The 20,257-nt window shown below is 43.0% G+C and overlaps 1 protein-coding gene and 1 long non-coding RNA gene across 7 annotated transcripts in view; both read right to left on the bottom strand.

Annotated features, from left to right (window-relative positions):
- The window catches only part of LOC109674122 (uncharacterized), a 387,761-nt gene that overhangs the window by 304,726 nt on the left and 62,778 nt on the right, over positions 1-20,257 (bottom strand). The gene's annotated exons all lie outside the window — the stretch shown is intronic.
- On the bottom strand, positions 7,698-9,509 carry LOC141416616 (uncharacterized). Its single transcript, XR_012441248.1, has 2 exons — positions 8,760-9,509; positions 7,698-7,919 (listed from the first exon to the last, which is right to left on the bottom strand). It is a non-coding gene; the product is annotated as an uncharacterized lncRNA (long non-coding RNA).

Genomic DNA, 20,257 nt, shown 5'->3' with positions numbered 1-20,257 from the left:
AATTAAAAAAAATGGATGTTAAATAAAACTATGCCATATCATAATCCTTTTTGATTGTAAATATGTACTGGTCTTGACAAGTTCATTATTACACAGCACCTTGAATCCACTAGTACATTTTTAGCTAGTTGTTTATTAAATCTAAAGTCAGGGAGTAATTGAGTGATAGTGGAATGATATTACTGGATCAGTTACAGTAGTGAGGCAAAAGGGCTAATGGTCAAGGTTGGGCATAGTATATGATATACTTGGATTTGGTGAAGCACTAGGTATAATAGTGTTGATAGAAAGTTATTAAAAGTATGAACTCGAACCTATGTATTGGTTTTAGCAAGTGCAACAGCATAATCAAGAAGCCTATAGAATTAGAAGTATAAAACAATCAAGACAGAGGTAGGACTAATTGATGTGGAAATTTATATTAATATGACAATCAAGACCATGAGCCACTGGCCTCTATGATGATAGCAGTTCATCGAATGCATCATGCCATACATGATGCAAAACAGTATTGGTTTCTGTAACTAACAGAAAAATTAGTAAGCTTATTTTAATCTCAAAATTCAGTAATCATTGCTACTACTCAAAATGAGATGGCCATGAATATTTGTGTAATGTGGTGAAATTGAGTGACATCACAGCCCTACTAAACTTAGTGGGCCAAATAAAATAATTTGGTAAATTCATATGAAAGGTAAAGATCATTTTTCTGGTCTTTTTTTGGTGGGACTGGGATTTGAACACAGGACTTCCCTTTCAGAAATTGCACTACAACTTGAGACATATCTCAAGCTTATTTTTCTCTAGGTATTTAGAGATATATCTCCAATACTATTTGTGCAAGGTTGCCTTAAACCATGATCCTTCTGACCTCAGCCTCCCAAGTAGCTAGGATGATAGGTGTGAGCCACCAAGATCCAACAAGTTGTTCCTTCTGTATTTTGCATTATAATGATCTTTTAAATTGGAAGTTGAAATAACCATTGTTGGAAAGATGTCTCAGTTACTGATTAGATGGTTTGCAGTAGGGAAGATAAATCTCGGAAGAAACAAATACAAATAATAAAGGTGTCCTGTTCTTTTTGTAGGGTTAATTAAAAGTTGAATTCCTTTAGCTCATTTCTCTTTTGTTTGTTTCTTTTTGTTTAGTTTAGTTTTTTCTACTGCTGGGGATGGAACCTATGGCCTTACTTATGGTAGGCAATTGGCCTCTCACCAAACTATAATTTCCTTTCTCAAGGATTCATCTATTTTCATGTTTCAATGATTTCAGTGAAGGAAAAACAGTTCCTAAGAATGCATCTCCAAAAATAACCAGAGCAAAAAGACAGAAGGTGTGGCTTAAGTGGTAGAGAATTTGCTTTGCAAACATAAAGACCTGAATTCAAAGACCTGTCCAACCAAAATAATTTACAAAAACAGAAAAATGCATTAAATGATGATAGATAACTCAACATGCTCATCAACAAACTAGATGAAATTGTTACAGAATTCATTAGTCAATGCCTGACAAAAACAATTTTTATGAATATAATTAAACTCCCCAAGATTCAACATTCTATGCTGTAAAGTGCACTTTAAATAATATAGATCTATAGAACTCAGATAAGTCTTGGATTCCCTGAATAAGAGAGTTGTTCCTATGAGGCTGCATAGTAGTTGAAATTGAGTGAGTTACTAGTAAATGCTGGGGGGTGTTCTTTCCTTTCTGAAGTTATAACTGTGGTTATCAGTGACCACTTTCTATACAGCAGTTTGATTTTAATGTGCATAGTTATTCTAGATTTACACTTCTATGAATACATGAAGAAAATCTGTGAAGGTTAGCATCATAGAAAGCCACATTTGGTAGTCTCCTAGAGGAAGGGTGTTTGCATTTGGCAGTTTCTCTTCATAAGAACCTTAAAGTAACTTAATTGAGATAGTCTGTGAGGAATATAAGGTGTTCAAGCCTAGATTTCTGTCACTAGGAGATTGGGTCCCAGTGTTATAGCCTCGGGTTGCTGTGATCATCTATAGGAACTCATGACTTGCAGGGCTCCTTTTCAGTACTCAGTGTGCTAGTCACCCCTGGTGCTGTGTTGAAACATGGGAATATGGGTTTCTATTGTGGCCTTGTGCAATGAAGCCTCTTTCTCTGAGCTAGTTCAAAGGTTGCTTTTCATTGTTCTTCATTCCTTTGTATAATTTGTTTCCATATAATTCTACTTTCTCTATACATTAAATAATGCAAATCCATTGCTAGTGTGTTTTCATTTTCATGCCTGAAAACAGACAATAAAATAAGTCTGAGAAAGCATTGGCCCTCTGCCTCAATCCAAATTCTTGATTATGGACACAAGCCCTCAATCCACTTGTAGTATCCTTGTCTGAAATTCTTACCCCTCCTTCTCTGATGTTATGATATCTCTGTGATTCCCTGTCCCATTTTCAGGAGGAATAAGCATGAAGGGCACAAATGTATAATATATAGAAGGTGCCTATTCTTGGGGTCATGAGATCTCTCTAGAAATGGGGAAGCCTGAGCATTTGGTATTGAAGTGTAGTATGCAATAGATCAGCACAGCCAGGAGTAGCATACTGATCCAGTCACTAGTGCCTTGATGTTCTTGCCCTAAATCATAACCCATTCAGATAGACTGTTTCTACCCTGTGTGTACCAATAGTGAGCACCAGTGTGATTGTTCCATGATGCACAGTGGGACATCAAGCTATGTGCCATGTCCCAGGGTCCACTGATGAGAGTCTTCTCAGAACCATCAGTTTGGCAGCTGAGTGATTGACACTGAGTGCAAAACCTTAGAGGACACCTGACTGCAACAGCAGCTGCAAATGGTGACAGCCTGGCCACACTCTGCATTTGTGCAAAGAGGGCCACAGTCGTGTTCTCAATGTATGGATTGATCCCACTTTTCATACCACTCAGTCTTTGAGCCCTTGAAGCCTGAAGGGCAGGGCCAGGCAGGGAGTCATGAACTCTCTGAACACTCTAGACTGTCCCTGTGAAGTGGTTCATCCTAGTCCATAGTACATGGTGGACAACTCCACACAAAACATGAGGCTCCCCATCTGTGTGGTGTTGACAAGGTATTCATTGGACACTCTGGGCTAGTTTATGAAATATGAGTGTGGAATGAGCATTGCAATGCTGTGAATACTCTCTGCTCTTTCTCTAAGGTGAGTTTCTGCATTTCCCATGAGACTCCCGGTTCAGAGTAAACAGGAATTAAATCCAGAACCTGTTATCTGAGGCCCTATATTCTTAGTGCCACCACTAATCCCTGAATGTCAGTGTATCCACCACATTGCCAGAACTTTGGAAATGAGTGACCACATGCATACAAGGTTTCTCTTGCAGGGGAGGGGGACTCAATCCCTTTCTCACGTACCTGTTATCGTCCTCAGTCTGTTTCTCATTTTATAATGACATCATGATTAACGCAGGACATGATTTTGGTTTATGTATTACACTAGAGGATATTTCCAAATGTAAGGTATGCAAGCACTCCAGTTGTTACACAGAAGAGCTTTGCTTTTAAAGGGAAGAGGAAAAAAGTCCAAAGAAGTTGGGAGTGCTTGTGGAGTGACTTAGTGGTAGAGTGCCAGCCTAGCAGGTATGAGGCATTGAGTTCAAGCCCCAGCACCACCCTCCAAAAAATCCACTTGGTTTAGAGTTGCTTTGTTTGCAGTGATTAATTCTGGTAACCATTGTTGAGGCAAAATCATGAGCCTTTGGGAAGATGGTGGCAAGCGTGTCAGAAGTTGTAAATGTTGGCTGGCTCATGTAAGTGTAATAGGAAGAATGTTTCTCTGGTGTATCTAGTGTCTTTCTGTGAGATCAGTTGATATATCCTTGGACACTGATTGTGAAATTCCATCCACAGACGGCTGGCCAAATTTCCAAGTGGAAAAAGCAGTTTCCACCCAGACAACTAAGGAGGAAGTTCTCCTTAACTACCACAAATTCCCAGGTTTGGCTTGATAGCAGCCAGAATGGAGGTCTACCCTGCTAAAGACTATATCTGTAAACAGGTATTTGGACACTTTGCCAGGAAAAGGATCCCTTCTTCCCTTAGTGGTCCTGGATAAGAAGCCAAGGAGAAGTGCTGCAAGGAGCAAACTAAAGGGAAAGACCAATCACAGGCCATCAGAAAGAGGCCCCGCTGCTTAACAGAGAAAATGCATTTACTGGTGCCACATTTTCTGGATCACCCCGTGCTTCTGAGATCCACTTGCATGACTCAGTTTCTCACTGTGCATTTCTTGTGCTGCTGGTGATATGAAAGAAACTGGTACCACAATAGCAGGAAATTGTGAGTTTCTGACCTGCTTCCACTGACCAGGCAGGATCAGGGGTTTGACATTGGCCTTGCTGGCTCTGATGGAACTGGGCCTCTCCATCACAGTGCTGAAGCTTCCAGAGCAAGTAACTACTGGTGCCACTTGTCTCATGGTCTTATCTTCTAGAGTTGGGGCTGGTGGGTGGGTTTAACCAATCATTCTGTCAGCTACCTACTTTTGATGTGTCCCTAACCCAGAACACTCTCAGGGATCTCTGCATGGCAGTTCATGCCTCTACAGACTATGGAGATGCAGAAGGTTATGGGTTCCTGTACAGCATGAACTGTGGTCCTTGGTTCCCTGCTCCTAACAATCTCTAGGTACATTTTATTGACTTTATTGATACAAATGTCTGAAAACTTGATGAATACAAATATTTGAAGTCTCACATCCAGGGTCAGTCCCCCAACCAATACTTTTTATGTCTGTAATAAATCTCTAAATTTACAGTTATCCCTGTCTTGCCCAACTCACTGAACAGGGATTGCATATGCATTTGGTATTCAAGGTGAAGTATAGATTTGTGGAGGTATTTAGGGTCTGAGATTGTTGCTTTCTCTGATAGGGTCTGAGATTGTTGCTTTCTCTGATGTTGACCTTGGCCTATGTCTAGACAGCTTTTTCAGAAATGAAATGCAGATTGAGGTAGGACATGAATATAGTGAAAGGAGGTCATATTGTGGGACAGAACCAATTGTAAGACCTGCAGGGTCTTAAGAATGAAACAGAGCAGATCTGTGTTTTATAGGGAGGAGCAAAGAGGAGGGTCATGAAGGTCAGAGATGAAGGGTGATGGAAGGACAGCATCTGCTCCTATAGCAGAACATCTTTCCCTGAGGGCAAGCAGTCCTTAGAGTGTCAGTTAAGGAGGTGTCATTTGCTGGTTCTTATTGGACATGGTCAGAGGTGCAGACCTGGAGGAAGCAGAGAACATACAGGGCAGTTTGCTTAATGAATGTTAAGTTCCTTGTGATCAATTAAGCTATTGATTTTGAGGCACAAAGTGTGGAAATTGAAAGTTTGTGCTTGCCTCTTGTAGATTTGAAAGGGAAGGACATTTAAGTGTAATGAGAATAAGAAGTATGGTGGAGTGGTGGTCTTTAATCACCAGTGTTCACAAGGATTACTTGGGCAATTCTGGGCAAATTTTCCACTGTTCACATTTATATTCAGGTCATTGGTCTAGTCACAATGTAGTTTGAGACAATTGAGAATGTCTGTCATGGACAGTGGGAAAAAAGATACCTTTGGGATGTGCTTGGTGTATAAAATGGCTTATTCATTTCAGAGTTAATTTGTGTGGCTCTTGGTCCCAGGTTCTGATATGGAGTAAGTAAAACTCAGAATGCCCTCAGCAACAGGAGCATCTTTGGTGGTTTGTTCTTGATCTTTTTTAGTTAGAGTCTTTATAGTACTAGTGAGATGGTGCACAGTGCCATCACTAGACAAATTCAAGATAGGAATTGGTGCTCTTCAGAAGTAACTCACACCTGCAATCCTATCTTCTTGAAAGTAGGATCAGAAAGATCTTGGTTTGAAGCCAGGCCTGGGAAAATTAGCCAGCCTGAGAAAACTGTTTGCAAAAACCTATCTCAAAAATACTGAACACAAGGAAGTGTTGATGGAGTGGATCACATGGTCCAGCACCTACCTAGCAAGTGTGAGGTCTGAATTCAAACACCATTACTACAAAAAAACATGGGGAATGGTGACCATATAGAACAGACACATGTGGGACCAGAACCTACAGTGCTACCATTGTCTGGGACACAGTGGTTAACTTACCGAATTTCTACAGTTCTGCATTGCAGACTTTCCTCAGAATTAAAATATGGGATGCCCATTGGTGTCAGTGAATTCATTTGACTTTGACAATGTCAGAAAAAGACAGAACAGTTCTGAATATTGAATTGGCTGTGGATGAGAGTTTGACACCTCTTCAAATTAGCCTGTGTCATAGAGAGTCATTTCTTCATGGAAGTGGGGAAAATTGTGTGTGCAAAGGTTCCCAAGTGAAATTTCCTGGTTTTGTGGGTTCCTTTCACTCCCTTCCACAAAGTGAGCAATGATGGGCTGCATCTGCACAGACACAGTGGTCTGTAAGTTTAAAAATGTGTACAACCTTCTCCTCATGTAGTGTAGGTTCAACAGGCTGCATCTTTGAACACCTTCCCTTTTGTTTCTTTTCTTGAATCTTTTTTCTCTGAAATTGCTGTTTGCTTCAGCAGTTAGGAATTTTTTCTGCTTTTTGCCTATAAGATTTTATTGATGAAATGCCTTAGTATGCAAGTTTCTTAAATTTTATTCATAATTGGGGAACATTCTTTTATGGATACTTGGATTAAGTGATATTTAATTAGTTAAATTTGATGGTATATGAATTTATCACTTGATCTTTCCTGGATATGTGCTTATTTATTGTGTTGTTTTTGAAACTTTGGAATGACAGAAATCATTTAGTTTTGTCTAGTATTAAACAGGATTTATGTTTTGATTATATTTTGTTTGTGTTCATTAGCCCTGGTGTTGAACATTTTATGGTGTGGTCTTTTTGTTGTTCTTGTTTTTGTTATTTTTCCAATTTCAAAATGCAATTCTTTCTTTGTTGATGGTATAGGGAATAGAATCCATGTATCTTTGGGTTTTTTTATTTTTTCCTTGGACAAGGAGGGAACTTTATTAACAAACTGCTCAGAAACATAGCTGATTGCACCCCTTGCTCACTGACTAACCTGGAGCACTGTATCAAGCAGGGAAAACACAGAGACTCTTTCAGGCAAACCTCTACTCCTCCCCACATGCCCACTCCACTGCACCCACACAACTTCCCACTAGAAGCTGAAGTCTGTGACAAGGTCCCAAGGACAACATTCTTCCCTGATTTGCTCTGTCCTGACAGGCTCTGTTACACATTTTTGACCATGGACATAGGTATTTGGAGCTCAAGCCAGGCTCCCAAGTTATTTAGTGCCATTGTAGTTATTTTTCATGTAGGCTCTCCCATTTTGACCATGGCTGCCTCATACCATAATCCTTTTACAGAAACTCCCATGTACGTGGAATTATTTGCAAATATAACCATACAGAGTTATTGTCTGAGATGATGTTGCATTAACTTTTTGCATAGGTTGGTCTCAAACCATGATCCTACCAATCTTTGTCTCCTGAGTAGATGAGTTGACAGGCATCAGCCACCACAAACCAGCACACATTAGGATATTTCTGAATTACAATTTTATCCTCAGTGTCACAATAATCAGTTTCCAAAATGAACTCCCTTTTTTTGCTTATGTCTGAAACTGTGATTTCAGGGACTTCATTTTTGCCATCCTTTACAAAATTGTCTTATAATTGAAAACTTTTAGCATCACTTTAATGCTACCACAAAAGATGTATTACACATTTTTTGGTGAAATTGGGTTTTGAACTCAAGGCTTTGCACTTGTAAAGCAGGTGCTCTACTTCTTAAGTCACACTTCCTCCTCACATTTAAGAGATGACTTGTATTTTCAGAATCTTCTCTTTTGGCAGCTATCTATAGTTGCACACCTCTTCTTAAAGAATTGAAGTTATTCATTCTGAAAAGAGAATGAAAATTGAATATTATTTACAGAACATATCACGTGTGCACTAGTATTGCAAAACTTGCAATGAATTTTTGGAGAGAAGGAAAACGTGGTTAGAAATAAAGATCCCAGAAGAAAGAGTATTGATAAATTAAGTGAAAATACACTAAATCCTTTCTCTCCCTTGGGCATACTTGGGTTTAAAGTTAGGGATTCAAATTTGCTAGGCACATGGTCTAACACATGAGCCATGCCTCCAGTCTGCAAAATCATTTATTCACATTTGTTATCATATGTAAATATAAGTACTGGGTGATTACAGTTGTTGAGAAGAAATGATAAATGAGAGCAAGTGAGTATGGGTAGGGAAGGGAAGACCCTGGAGCATTCCATGATAACTGCATTGACCCTGAACCTGTGTAATGTTATTTGACAGTGTAGTGCAGGCCATTGATGTGCCTGCTGAGGGAGTGCTAGGCCAAAGTTCAAATGTCAGAATCACAAAAGTGTGGATGAAACACTCAGTTGTGTTGCTATACAATTAAAATCCCAACCACTTGGGGGAGATGTTGCACAAAGATTATCAATTGGCTGCCAGTCAGGGTTATTTAGTGAGATTCTGTTTCAAAATTAAAATACACTGGGTTATAACATAAACTGCAAATATACATTGCAAGTGAAAGAACATAGCAAAAAATTAGTAAAAAATATATTTGATATCCTAATAGTAAATACAAAATGGAATACAGGGAAAGTATAATTAAATGGGAACTTAAGCCAGAGAATGGAGGCTTCCCTCTGCAATTTTAGCTACTTTGAAGACAGTGGTAGTATTTTGGATATGTTGCCTACCACATTATCACCATATTTGCCCTGTGTCTGCTGTAGTTTGTCAGGTTACCAGCTCCAGCAGCTCTGTGAAATCTTCTGACTGCAGGACCATAGGGAGGACAGCTGGAAACATCAGAAGAGGGAAATGCTGAGAGAGTGATTGGGCATCTGCAGTGCTGGGTGGAGGGACTGTTGGAACCAGAAACAGTGGTGGTTTTGACTGGGCCCTTTCTTGTGGGTTCCACAAACTCTGTGTTGGTCACACTGTTGGGGCCTTAGGTCCTCTGCCACTTTAGGGTGGTGGTGGTCTTGGGGCCTTTAACCAGTACTGTGTCTCTGTGAGGTGACTTCATCCCAGCTCACAGCCCTGATGGGTATTTCTGCCTGCAAATCCCTATTTGGCTAGCTGAGGTGGCTGGGGATACCACTGTGTACTTAAGCAGTTTGTGCTGGGCCAAGGCCTCCTTTGCAGTGTCCCTGTAACTCTTTACTGTGACCTGGCTTCCCTTTGAGTCCTTCAAGTTCAAGAGAAGCATGGGCTAAACTCTGTGCTCTGTGTCCTCTGTGCTTAGTGCTGCCAATAAGTCCCTAAATTTCCACACATTCTGTACATTGTCAGATTCTTTGGAAATGCAGACCCACATGTGCCCATGGTTGACTTCGAGTGCCTGGTGATAGAACAATAATGCCACCATTTTGTAAATCAGCAGCACCTCATGGAAAATGGGGCCATTCCCCCCCCTTAACAAGGTTTCCCTTGTTAAGCTCCACCTCCATCAGGGACCCCCAGCGTCTCCTATAAAAGGCCATGCCTGGCCTGGACCCCTTCCCTTTTGTCCTTTCTTCTTCCTGCACTACCTCGTACCTGCCATTAAACCCTGCCCTTGGACGTGAGTTTTCTTTGTGTGGCGTTTTTCCTAACATTTGGTGCCGAGACCCGGGATCGGGTTGAGTTCCCTGCACTGACCTTGCTCTCCCGGCTTTCCTCCGGGATCTGAGCTGCTTTACCAGGACCCCCGATCCTAGAAAGCGCCACTCTCTCACTAGCTCACAGGGAGGTTCCTCCGCCCCAGTGCACCTCCAACTGCCATCCACCACCGGCCAATCTTCCCTTAAGGTCCTCTCTCCCTCGGTGAGTCCTCCTTACACGCAGAGCTGTGGTCTCTCTCTCTCTCTCTCTCTCTCTCTCTCTCTCTCTCTCTCAGCTCGCTTTTGTCCCAGGAACCAGGTGGTTCCCCACTAGGGACTGTGACCCACCCCGTGGTGAAGATGTTCCCTCTGGGTGTTGTGTTCCACATCTCTCTCTCTCTCCTGAGGACCTGATATTTCGGGGACGCCCGTCATATCTCTCTTCAGGTCAGGCCTCACCATGGGAGTTGGACCTTCCAAAATTCCTTCAGACTCCCCACTGGGATGTCTCCTGGCCAACCTTGGGCCCCTACGCCTCACACCTGATCTTAAGCCACGAAAGCTCATTTTTCTTTGTAATCGGGCCTGGCCCCAATATCCATTGGACAATGCCTCCAAATGGCCACTTAATGGCACTTTTGATCCCAGTATTTTAAGGGATCTATACAATTTCGGAGAGCGCACTGGCAAATGGAAGGAACTTCTCTACGTCCAATCCTTTTCTTATCTCTGCACCAAACCTTCCCTCTGTACCTCCTGTTCCCCTGCACAGGTCCTACTAGCTTCTAAACCAGTCTCAAAACCAGCCAAATCCTTCTCTGAATCCCCTCCTGACTCTGAAGCTTTCCCTTCTTTCGACCCTGCTAACGAGCCTCCACCTTAGCAAAGACGGGCTTCCATTGTTCAGCCATCGGCTCCCGCCCCTCCTCCCGCATCTCCTCCCGCCCCTCCTCCCGCTTCTCCTCTCGCCCCTCCTCCCGCTTCTCCTCCCACCCCTCCTTCTGCTCCTCCTTCCGCTCCTCCTCCTTATCCTCCTCCCGCCCCTCCTTCCACCCACCCGGGACCACAGGATCCCATAAGCCCCCCGCACACTCTCTCTCACGGACCCCCCAGTCAGCCAGTTTCCATCTACCCTCTCCGGGAAGTGGCTGGAGCGGAAGACATTGTGAGGGTCCATGTCCCCTTTTCTCTCGCTGACCTCTCTCAGACAGAAAAGCGCCTTGGCTCCTTCACCACTAACCCTGATTCTTATGTTAAGGAATTCCAATACTTGGCTCAATCCTATGACCTTACTTGGCATGACATCTGTCTCATTATTTCCTCCACCCTCCTTCCAGAGGAGAGACAAAGAGTCTGGGATGTGGCTAGGACACATGCAGATAAGATCCATTGCACCACCCCCAGCCATCCTGTAGGAGCTACAGCGGTCCCTACTGAGGAGCCTCATTGGGATTACCAAACCAGTGACAGAACGCTTAGGGATCAGATGGTTACCTGTTTAGTGGTGGGATTAAAGAAGTCAGCCCAAAAGGTTGTTAATTTTGATAAGCTTAGAGAAATCCAACAAGAAAAAGAGGAAAATCCAGCTAGTTTCTTGTCCCGGCTCACAGAGGTGCTACGACGCCATACAAAAGTTGACCCTGAAACTAAGGATGGGACAATTATCCTTATGACCCATTTTATCTCCCAGTCAGTCCCAGATATCAGAAAAAAGCTCAAAAGGCTAGAAAATGGCCCTCAGACTCCACAGGCTGAAATTTTAAACGTGGCCTTCAAAGTCTATAATTACCAAGAAGAACAACAAAGGGCTGATAAGGAGAGGAGAGATAAGGCTAAATTCCAGATGTTGGCACAAGCCCTCTGGCAAAAGCCTCTGACCTCTAACTCCCGAGGCCAGGGAAAATCCCAAACACCTCCTGGCCCATGTTTTTGGTGTGGCCTTGAGGGACACTGGCCCGTGCTTGTCCTAAACCACGACGCCTACCGGGGCCATGTCCTAAGTGCAAACAGGAAGGCCACTGGGCGATGGACTGCCCCTCCACCCCTCAAGGCAGAGGGTCTAAGCCCCCCCACCGTCCCTCCTCCCTAACTGATCTTCTAGGACTGGCGACTGTGGCTGAGGACTGACGGAGCCCAGGACTCCCAGACCCGACGACCATAACTTCACGGGAGCCCAGGGTAATGGCCATTATTGACAGTAGGCCTATCTCTCTCCTCCTGGACACTGGCGCCACTTTTTCTGCCTTGCCGGAGTTCTGGGGACCTACCAAGCCTTCTTTAACCTCCATAGTCGGGGTGGAGGGAACTCCTACCCAGCCCTTAATTACTTTTCCTCTAACCTGCATACTGGGAGATACACTTTTTACTCACTCCTTCCTAGTCCTCCCTAATTGCCCCACCCCACTCTTGGGAAGGGACATTTTGTCAAAATTCCAGGCCACTCTCAACTTACACCCACCTCCTCTTAAGCCGCAACCCATTAACCCCTTGTCTCCGTCCTCTCAGCCCCTCCTTGCTATCATGGGCGCTCTGCTTCCACAAGCCCCTCCCGACCCCTTGCCCTTACCTGCTACACTGGTAGATCCCATTGTGTGGGACCTCCAGAACCCTGCAGTTGCTACCCATCATGAGCCAATCTTTATTACTTTCAAGGACCCCTCTGTTTTCCCAAACCAACTTCAATATCACACCTCTCTAATCCACTTACAGGGATTAAAGCCTATCATCTCAGAGCTTCTCTCTAAGAGCCTTCTTTGCCCAACCCACTCCCCCTATAACACTCCTATTCCGCCGGTAAAAAAGCCCAATGGGTCTTATCGGCTGGTACAGGACCTCAGCTTAATCAATGTGGCAGTGACTCCTATACACCCGGTGGTACCCAACCCCTACACTCTCCTATCTCTCATCCCCGGTACCACCATCCATTTCACAGTCCTGGACCTAAAAGATGCTTTCTTCACTATCCCTGTCCACCCACAGTCCCAAAACCTCTTTGCCTTCACCTGGACTGATCCAGATTCTCATACTTCCCAACAACTGACCTGGACTGTTCTGCCTCAGGGGTTCCGGGACAGTCCCCACCTCTTTGGCCAAGCTCTGGCTAGGGATCTCCTTACCCTCCATCTCTCCCCAAGTAAACTCCTCCAGTATGTAGATGATCTCCTGCTCTGCAGCCCCTCACTCGAGGATAGCCAACAACACACTGCCCTCCTGCTTAATTTTCTGGGAAAAAAGGGATACTGGGTGTCCCCTAACAAGGCTCAACTGTCTCTCACCCAGATAACTTACCTGGGCCTATCTATCTCCCCTAATCATAAGGCCATCACCACAGATTGTAACGCCTTGCTAGCCTCTCTCCCTGCCCCCACCACAAAGGCTGAAGTTCTCTCCTTTCTTGGCCTGGCTGGCTATCTCAGAGCCTTGGTACCCAACTTCAGTCTAATGGCCAAACCTCTATGTGAGGCATCCAAGGGTTCCATTCAAGAGCCCCTGGACCCCTCTCAGCCTGTGTCAAGTCATTTTAAAACCCTCTTACAAGCCCTATTACAAGCCCCGGCACTTCGCTTGCCAGACCTCACTCATCCCTTCGTCCTTTATGTTTCTGAGAGGCAGGGGTTTGCCCTAGGAGTTCTGGAACACAACATAGGGCCCTCCTTCGCTCCAGTAGCATACCTCTCCAAACAGACCCCACAACCAGGGGATGGGCCCCATGCCTCAGGGCCCTGGCTGCCGCCTCTCTCTTAATTCAGGAAAGCAAAAAACTTACCTTTGGGCTCCCCCTTACTGTTTACTCCCCCCATAGCCTCTCGGAACTCCTCATGTATAAGGGACTTTACTCCATGCCCCCCTCACACATCCTATCCCTCCAGGTGGCCTTGGTCGAGGATCCCACTTTAACTTTTGTTTCATGTCCCCCACTTAACCCAGCTACTCTTCTTCCTCTCTCTTCAACACCCCTAGTTCACTCCTGCCCTGAGATCCTTGAAGAGCTCCTTCCCTGCCCAGACCACATTCAGGAGGGCACCCTTTCTCAGGCTGACTACACTTGGTTCATTGATGGCAGCTCCTTCGTTCACAATGGACAGCGAAGAGCTGGATATGCCATCGTGTCTGAGTCTGCCGTCATTGAGGCATGCCCTCTCCCTTTGGGCACTACTTCCCAGAAGGCAGAGCTCTAACTCTGGCAAAAGACAAAACTGTCAACATTTATACTGACTCTAAGTATGCATTTCACACTTTACTATCCCACTCTGCTATCTGGAAGGAAAGGGGATTCCTAACTACAAGGGGAACTCCCATTATCAATGCTGCCTTAATAGCCCAGGTCCTAGAGGCTTCACGCCTTCCTTCCCGGGTGGGTATTACTCATTGCAAAGCCCACCAGACTGACTCCTCCATAATTACCAGAGGAAATAACCAAGCAGATACAGAGGCCAAGCGAGCAGCCCTCCAAACTACACCCCAATTGGCCATGTACCCCCTTACCCCAGCTTCCTCCCCTCCTCTCACTAAACTTTCTCTCCCTCTTCTGAGGTTAAAACCCTTATCTCCTATTTACATATGCTTTTTCATCCTAACCTTCATGCTCTTTACACCTTTCTCTGCCAATCCCTTTCCCTAGCTCCAGGAGACATACAATACCTTAAACAGATTACCCAATCCTGCTCAATTTGCCAGCGCACAAACCCCAACTCCAATATTAGGCCCCCTCCCTTTCCTACCCACCAAGCCAGGGGATGTCTCCCTGCTGTGGATTGGCAGGTGGACTTCACACATATGCCTCCAATAAAGAGGATTAAGTACCTCCTGGTATTGGTAGACACCTTCACGGGATGGGTGGAGGCCTTCTCTACAACCAATAAAAAGGCCTCCACAGTAACAACGATTTTGGTCACGGACGTCATCCCACGGTTTGGTCTCCCAGCCTTCCATCCAGTCCAACAATGGGCCTGAGTTTGTTTCCTCCATTTCCCAAAAATTGGCACAAGCCTTAAATATTCACTGGCGGTTTCACAATCCCTATCACCCCCAATCTTCAGGTAAAGTCGAACGTGCCAGTCGCACACTAAAAACTACTCTCACCAAACTCTCCCTCGAGCTCCACCTAGACTGGACAAAGCTCCTACCCCTAGTCCTTCTCCACCTCCGGGCCACCCCAAAAAGACCACTCATGCTCAGCCCCTTCGAGCTCCTCTATGGCCGTCCACTCCTCCCTATCACGGTTCAGCCAGAACCCCGTAACATTCCCCCACTCTCCTCATCCTCTCCTCACTTTTCTTCACTCTCTCCTTTGGTCGCTAGCTCATGATCAGTTGCCACAGCCCTCTGACACCACCAAAATAACTCCCTCCCTCCAAATGGGGGATCTAGTTTATCTAAAAAGTACAGCCACACCTGGCCACCTGCAGGAAAAGTGGAGAGGCATAAAAACCCAACAGTCCTGAGCTACAGATTGGCGCCATTTTTTGAGAGATCCAAATGCTGGCCTGCTAGGGTAATAAATCTTCCTTTCCTCCAACCACCTGGGTTTGAATCTTGTCGCTGGTCCAACATTCTTCCTGCAACATCTTTAGTACTTATGAATTTGTGCCAGGAAAGAGTGCTCCTGTCCAGTGTCCCCATAAATGCTTACTGGGACCTGGCTTTCCTTTGAGTCCATCAGGTTCAAGGGAAGCCTGTGCTAAACTCTATGCCCTGTCCCCTCAGTGCAGTGCTTCTTAGTGCTGCTAATCAGTCCCTAAATTTCCATGAGTCCCACACTTTGCCAGATAATATTGAAAATTTGAATCCACATGTGCACGAGGTTAGCCTCTGTGTGGAAAGGACAATTTTTGCCCTTCCTGACGTAACTGTTAATTTTCCACAGGTTGCTTTTCAAGTATGGTTTTATAATGAGATGCTAATTAATGTAGACAATGAGTTTAAGAGAATTATTCTAGGGGCAAGTCCCCAAAAGTAATATATGTAGGCATCTCAAAGCAGACAGGCATTGTGCTCTCAAAGAGAGGAGAAAACAGCAGAAGAAATAAATTGGGAGTGGACAGACATGGAGATTAGCAAGAACAGTTATCTCCTGTAATCATCTTGGTCTTGTTTCCTTGTTAAACATTGCAATTAATACATCTCAGTGTATATTGACAAAGGTTAAGATAGATCACTAAGGTCACAGGATGTCAGAAGATGACTATTTCCCTCACCTTAAAGTGGGCACATGACAACAGCTTCTGGAGCAATACATCTTTCACAAAGACACAAGCCCTTAAACCATGTTCCTTGTGGTGAGATTGACCCAAAAGATTTTTCTCATTTTCATTATGTAAAGTTGTCCTAGTGTTCTACACTGTTAGAATATTCCTTTAGGGTGGGGGTTTTAGGATTGATGCTCTGAAGAGTATGGATGACTTAAATTTGCAAGGGAGTTTTGATAGTGTATGAATTTACCTGAACTTTTATGGATGTTTTCTTATTCTGTGATTTGCCAGTAGGTCGAATGTTCTAATTTATTACATGTGTCCATTTAGCATTGAACAGCTTATTTATATGGTGATGCTTGTAATATACTGATGACCTGTGGTGTTGAGCATTTTTCCTACTTGTTCCTTCATGTTACTCTCACCCCCATCTTACTCCTTCCTCTCTGCCTGTCATTTTTCTTTTTGCTGTTCCTTTGTTTTGTGTAAGTGGTGTTCATCAATTAATGTGAAGTTTGGATGGTTATTATAAATTCTGCAAAATGATGTGCTGTGCATTTAGCTGATGTAGTACAATCTTGCTGAAATCCTTTATGTCCCTATTTATTTACTTATTTTTTACTCAGGGCCCTGTGATTGCTAAGGCAAGCACTACACCACTTCAGTCTGTCTTACAGGGCTGGTCCTTTATTAATTATATTATCCCATTTTCTGTTCCCCTTTATGACACCAAGTATGTGTAAAATGTATTGTTAGTAATTTCCTGAACATGTAAAATCCTTTTCTAAGTAAGCTACATGCATTTCACCTAAAGATGTGCCGCTTCATGCACAGGACAGTCATATTGGTGTGTTCCCCACTATTGTTCTTCCCATATATAACTGTTCCCACATATGACCCATATATTACTGTTTTCACTAATTTTTATTATTACAAGTTATCACATAATCCATAATTCATTTTCAATGACTTTAAGCAAAGGTTTTCCTTGAATTCCAGCAGTGCAGAAGAAAGTTAAGAATTTTCATTCATTTCTTAATTTCCTAACCCTGTTTTTCTCTATGTGATCTATGTTCTTAGTTTACATTTTTTGTTTCTCTCTGGAGATCTTTCAACAATTTAAAAAATTCAGATACTGGTGACACATTCTGTGAATTGTTAAGTGTTTTCTTTCTCTTCTGACTGCATACTTTCAATCACTTTAACCTTAACTCTTTGTTGTTCTTCTTACTCTCAGCTAAGCACCTACAGTGATGGTTTCCTTGAACTTCTTGTGTATCCATCTTCATACTTTCTATGCAATCCTTTCATGATTTCTAAGTGTATTGATATTAAATTCTTTGTACATAGTATTTCCACTTTGGTGTTTGTTCAACATGCTTGCCTACAATCCTTTGATTCTACTTTAGACAGTCCCAAGAAAAGCTTTATAAAATGATTCCACTGCCAGAGATTTTTCAGCAATCAATATTCTTATTCTGAAAATAGAACTTTGAATCCAGGGCCCAAGCTCCTAAGAGTCCACATTCTTGTTCCTGCTACTTACCTTCCAATTTCAAATAAAGGAGCATGGTGAAGGCAAGGAAAGAAGAATTACTACACAGCTAGGGAATATGCTGTGGGATGAGGCAGCTTAAGCACTGAGCTCATGTTCACCATCTGCAGGGTACAGACCTGAGATATAGATTTAAATAGGCAAAGAACTGGGGGAAGGGACCAAAGATATGCACAGTTAAACATTTCCAGTCACAGGTGTGGTCTGGTTGCTATAATTCAGCTGTAGGTTTGGAAGAGGTTCTGGAGTTGTTATATGGAGTGTGGTCCATCCAAGAAGGGTCTGCTGTTGGGGATAGATTTGGTTTCAGGTCATGAATAAAATTATCTATCTTCTCCTTCCTAGGTTCCAAGGGCGTTGCAAGGTGACTGCAGAGAATGGCTCAGAGAAAAGACTGATTGAAAATGGAGAGGTGCCATGTTTTTTCGTGCTTTTGTTAATTCATGAGCCAAATATGGAGTTCATGCTTTTTAGCAAAAGCAGTCTGAGGAACTGCAATGCTTTTAGACTGATGATCCATTCTGTCTCTTCATATTTGTTGTTGTTTGTTCCTTATGTGTGAAGAGTAGATATTATATTATCTTCATGCAGTTTTTCCCTATAGCTGTTTCTTCACCATGCTTCCCTTTTTCTCATGAGGAAAATTCGCACTATCATATCCAACATGTATTTCATCATGATTTCTGGTTTATTGTTTTTAGTGGTCCTATGGTTTGAACTCAAGGCCCCATGCTTGATAGGCAGGCACTTTCTCAATTGAGTCACTCCACCAGCTCTGTGATTTCTAAAATGTTCAAGGTTTATATGTCCCAGATCAGTGTATACATAGGCATTTGAAATCCATAGCTATAGACTTTATGTGGTGCCCACAAGACCTCATTCAGGAAAAAAAAATGAATGCTCAGGATTCATAGTGTTCTGTGTTCTAAAGTTACTCCAGTTTACTTCTTCCATATGTACATTAGGTCTCTGCATCCAGAACATAAAATCACATGTTCTTGTAAACATTAACAGTAATCAAAAGCTAGATCTTAATATTTTGTGCTCTGTATTGAGCATACTTGTCTCATTTTTCCCCTGACTCTGCCCTACTAATGTTAAAGAAATGCTAGCTCTAAAGAAATTGCATATTTTTACTTTAGCACAAAAATTCAGCATATTATGTGCTGTTTTTACCATGTGAGCCTTGCATGTATATTGTGCTCTCATCCTATAACATCCATCTAAGGAACATAGCAGAAACTTGGAAATAATCATAGTTATCACAGGGAGTGTATTTTAGTTTACCACCCTATAGGTTCCCTGTGATTAACATTGCAGAAATGTGCAAATAATATTTATAATGGAAGCAAATTCATTACTATAGTAGGATGTTGTTGGTGTAAATTGCTTCAGAATGCTCTCTCCCTTTTACAGTTAAATTGCTCAACTTCATGCCAAAAATGGTTCCCAGATACCAGTAGACATGGATCTTTTCTTTTGCATTTATAACATTATTCAGTCTTAGGAACTTGGTGTTAGTTTTATGAGAACAAGTAGTAGGGATGTGCAATGGGAAGCGCTAGAATCCCACTGTACAACATGCAATTGTTGGAACCAGTTACCAAACAGGTGTTTATGTTATACTCTCAAATTAGAAAATAGTGCCAGTGAGGTGTCAGAAATACTATGTGATTTGCGAATGTAGATGGAGAATGAGATCGTGATGACTCTGAACTGAAGTATTTGATGGATGTCATCATCTTGTGATTTTCTTGCATGGAAATTGTCTCAATTTGGATCCTTGGACCCACTGGAACTGTCTTGATTGCCAGTCCTCTATTTCCAATCCACAAAATGGTTCAAAATCATCCAAGGCCCTGTGGGGCAGTCCATTGGCATGTCTCCTCAAAACCTTAAGATTCTGGAGTTCACAAAGACCATTAAACCCTAATGGCTAATTTATATTATAAAAGGATTTGGCCCCAATATAAATTAGGCAATAATAACCATGGGCCCAAACAGGCCACTTTCTATTTTCACATTCATCATAATCTCAAAAACTTCCAGTGCTGTGGGGCATGGGCAGAAGTTTTGCTATGGCCTGGCCTGTGTTTATCAATGCTCCAGTGTCTCTCTTTCTGTCTTCCTCCTAAGCAAATGCACTCTGCCCTCCCCAGGTTTTTCTGTCTTTCATGGAAGACCACCTTCTCTGACTTCAACTCATTTTTACCTCATCCTTTCCACTTTCCTCATCTCACAAGAAATAAATAATATTTAACTTTGAAACTCTCCTGCCTCAATCTGTCTCAGCCATGACGGAGGTTACTTTTACCTTCCTACTCTATAGCCTTCTCCTATTTCCTCTCCCAGACTGGCCATCTGAGTGAGGACAACAGAGAGAGAAATGGCCAAGGAGAAATGGAAAGAAAAGTCCTGCTCAAGTCACACTGTCAGTGCTCTCAACCTCCTTAGCAACTGACATGGTCCCAGGACTGCAAACATGAAATCAATTGCAAATCTAAATGACATGTGGCTGATGATTGGAGCTTCTTTTCTGTCCTAATCTCTTGTTCTTACACCTAAAACTAAGCCTCTAAATGTGCCTAAACACTTTAACAGTTTTCCTCCTTTAAGTCTTGCTTTGAGAAGGGCTGTTTTCCCATTGCAGACATGGGAAGACCAGGAGAGGGATGATTCTATATCCAGGTTGATGCTAGTTGCGACCTTTAGCTGGCCTGATCATTCTCTTGGTCAAGGCACCATATTGTAGGGATTATGGACCCAAGCCCTCAGCCTCACTTGAACACAGACTGTAGTGACCAAAGGTAGAATTTTAATTCTATGTTTAATGATGCTTCATGTATTTAAATTTAAAATTTCAG

The sequence above is a fragment of the Castor canadensis genome, chromosome 14, assembly GCF_047511655.1.
Source record: "Castor canadensis chromosome 14, mCasCan1.hap1v2, whole genome shotgun sequence".
NCBI classification, from domain to species: domain Eukaryota; kingdom Metazoa; phylum Chordata; class Mammalia; order Rodentia; family Castoridae; genus Castor; species Castor canadensis.
The sequence above is the reverse complement of the archived record's forward strand: the minus strand, read 5'-3'. Positions and strand labels throughout refer to the sequence as shown.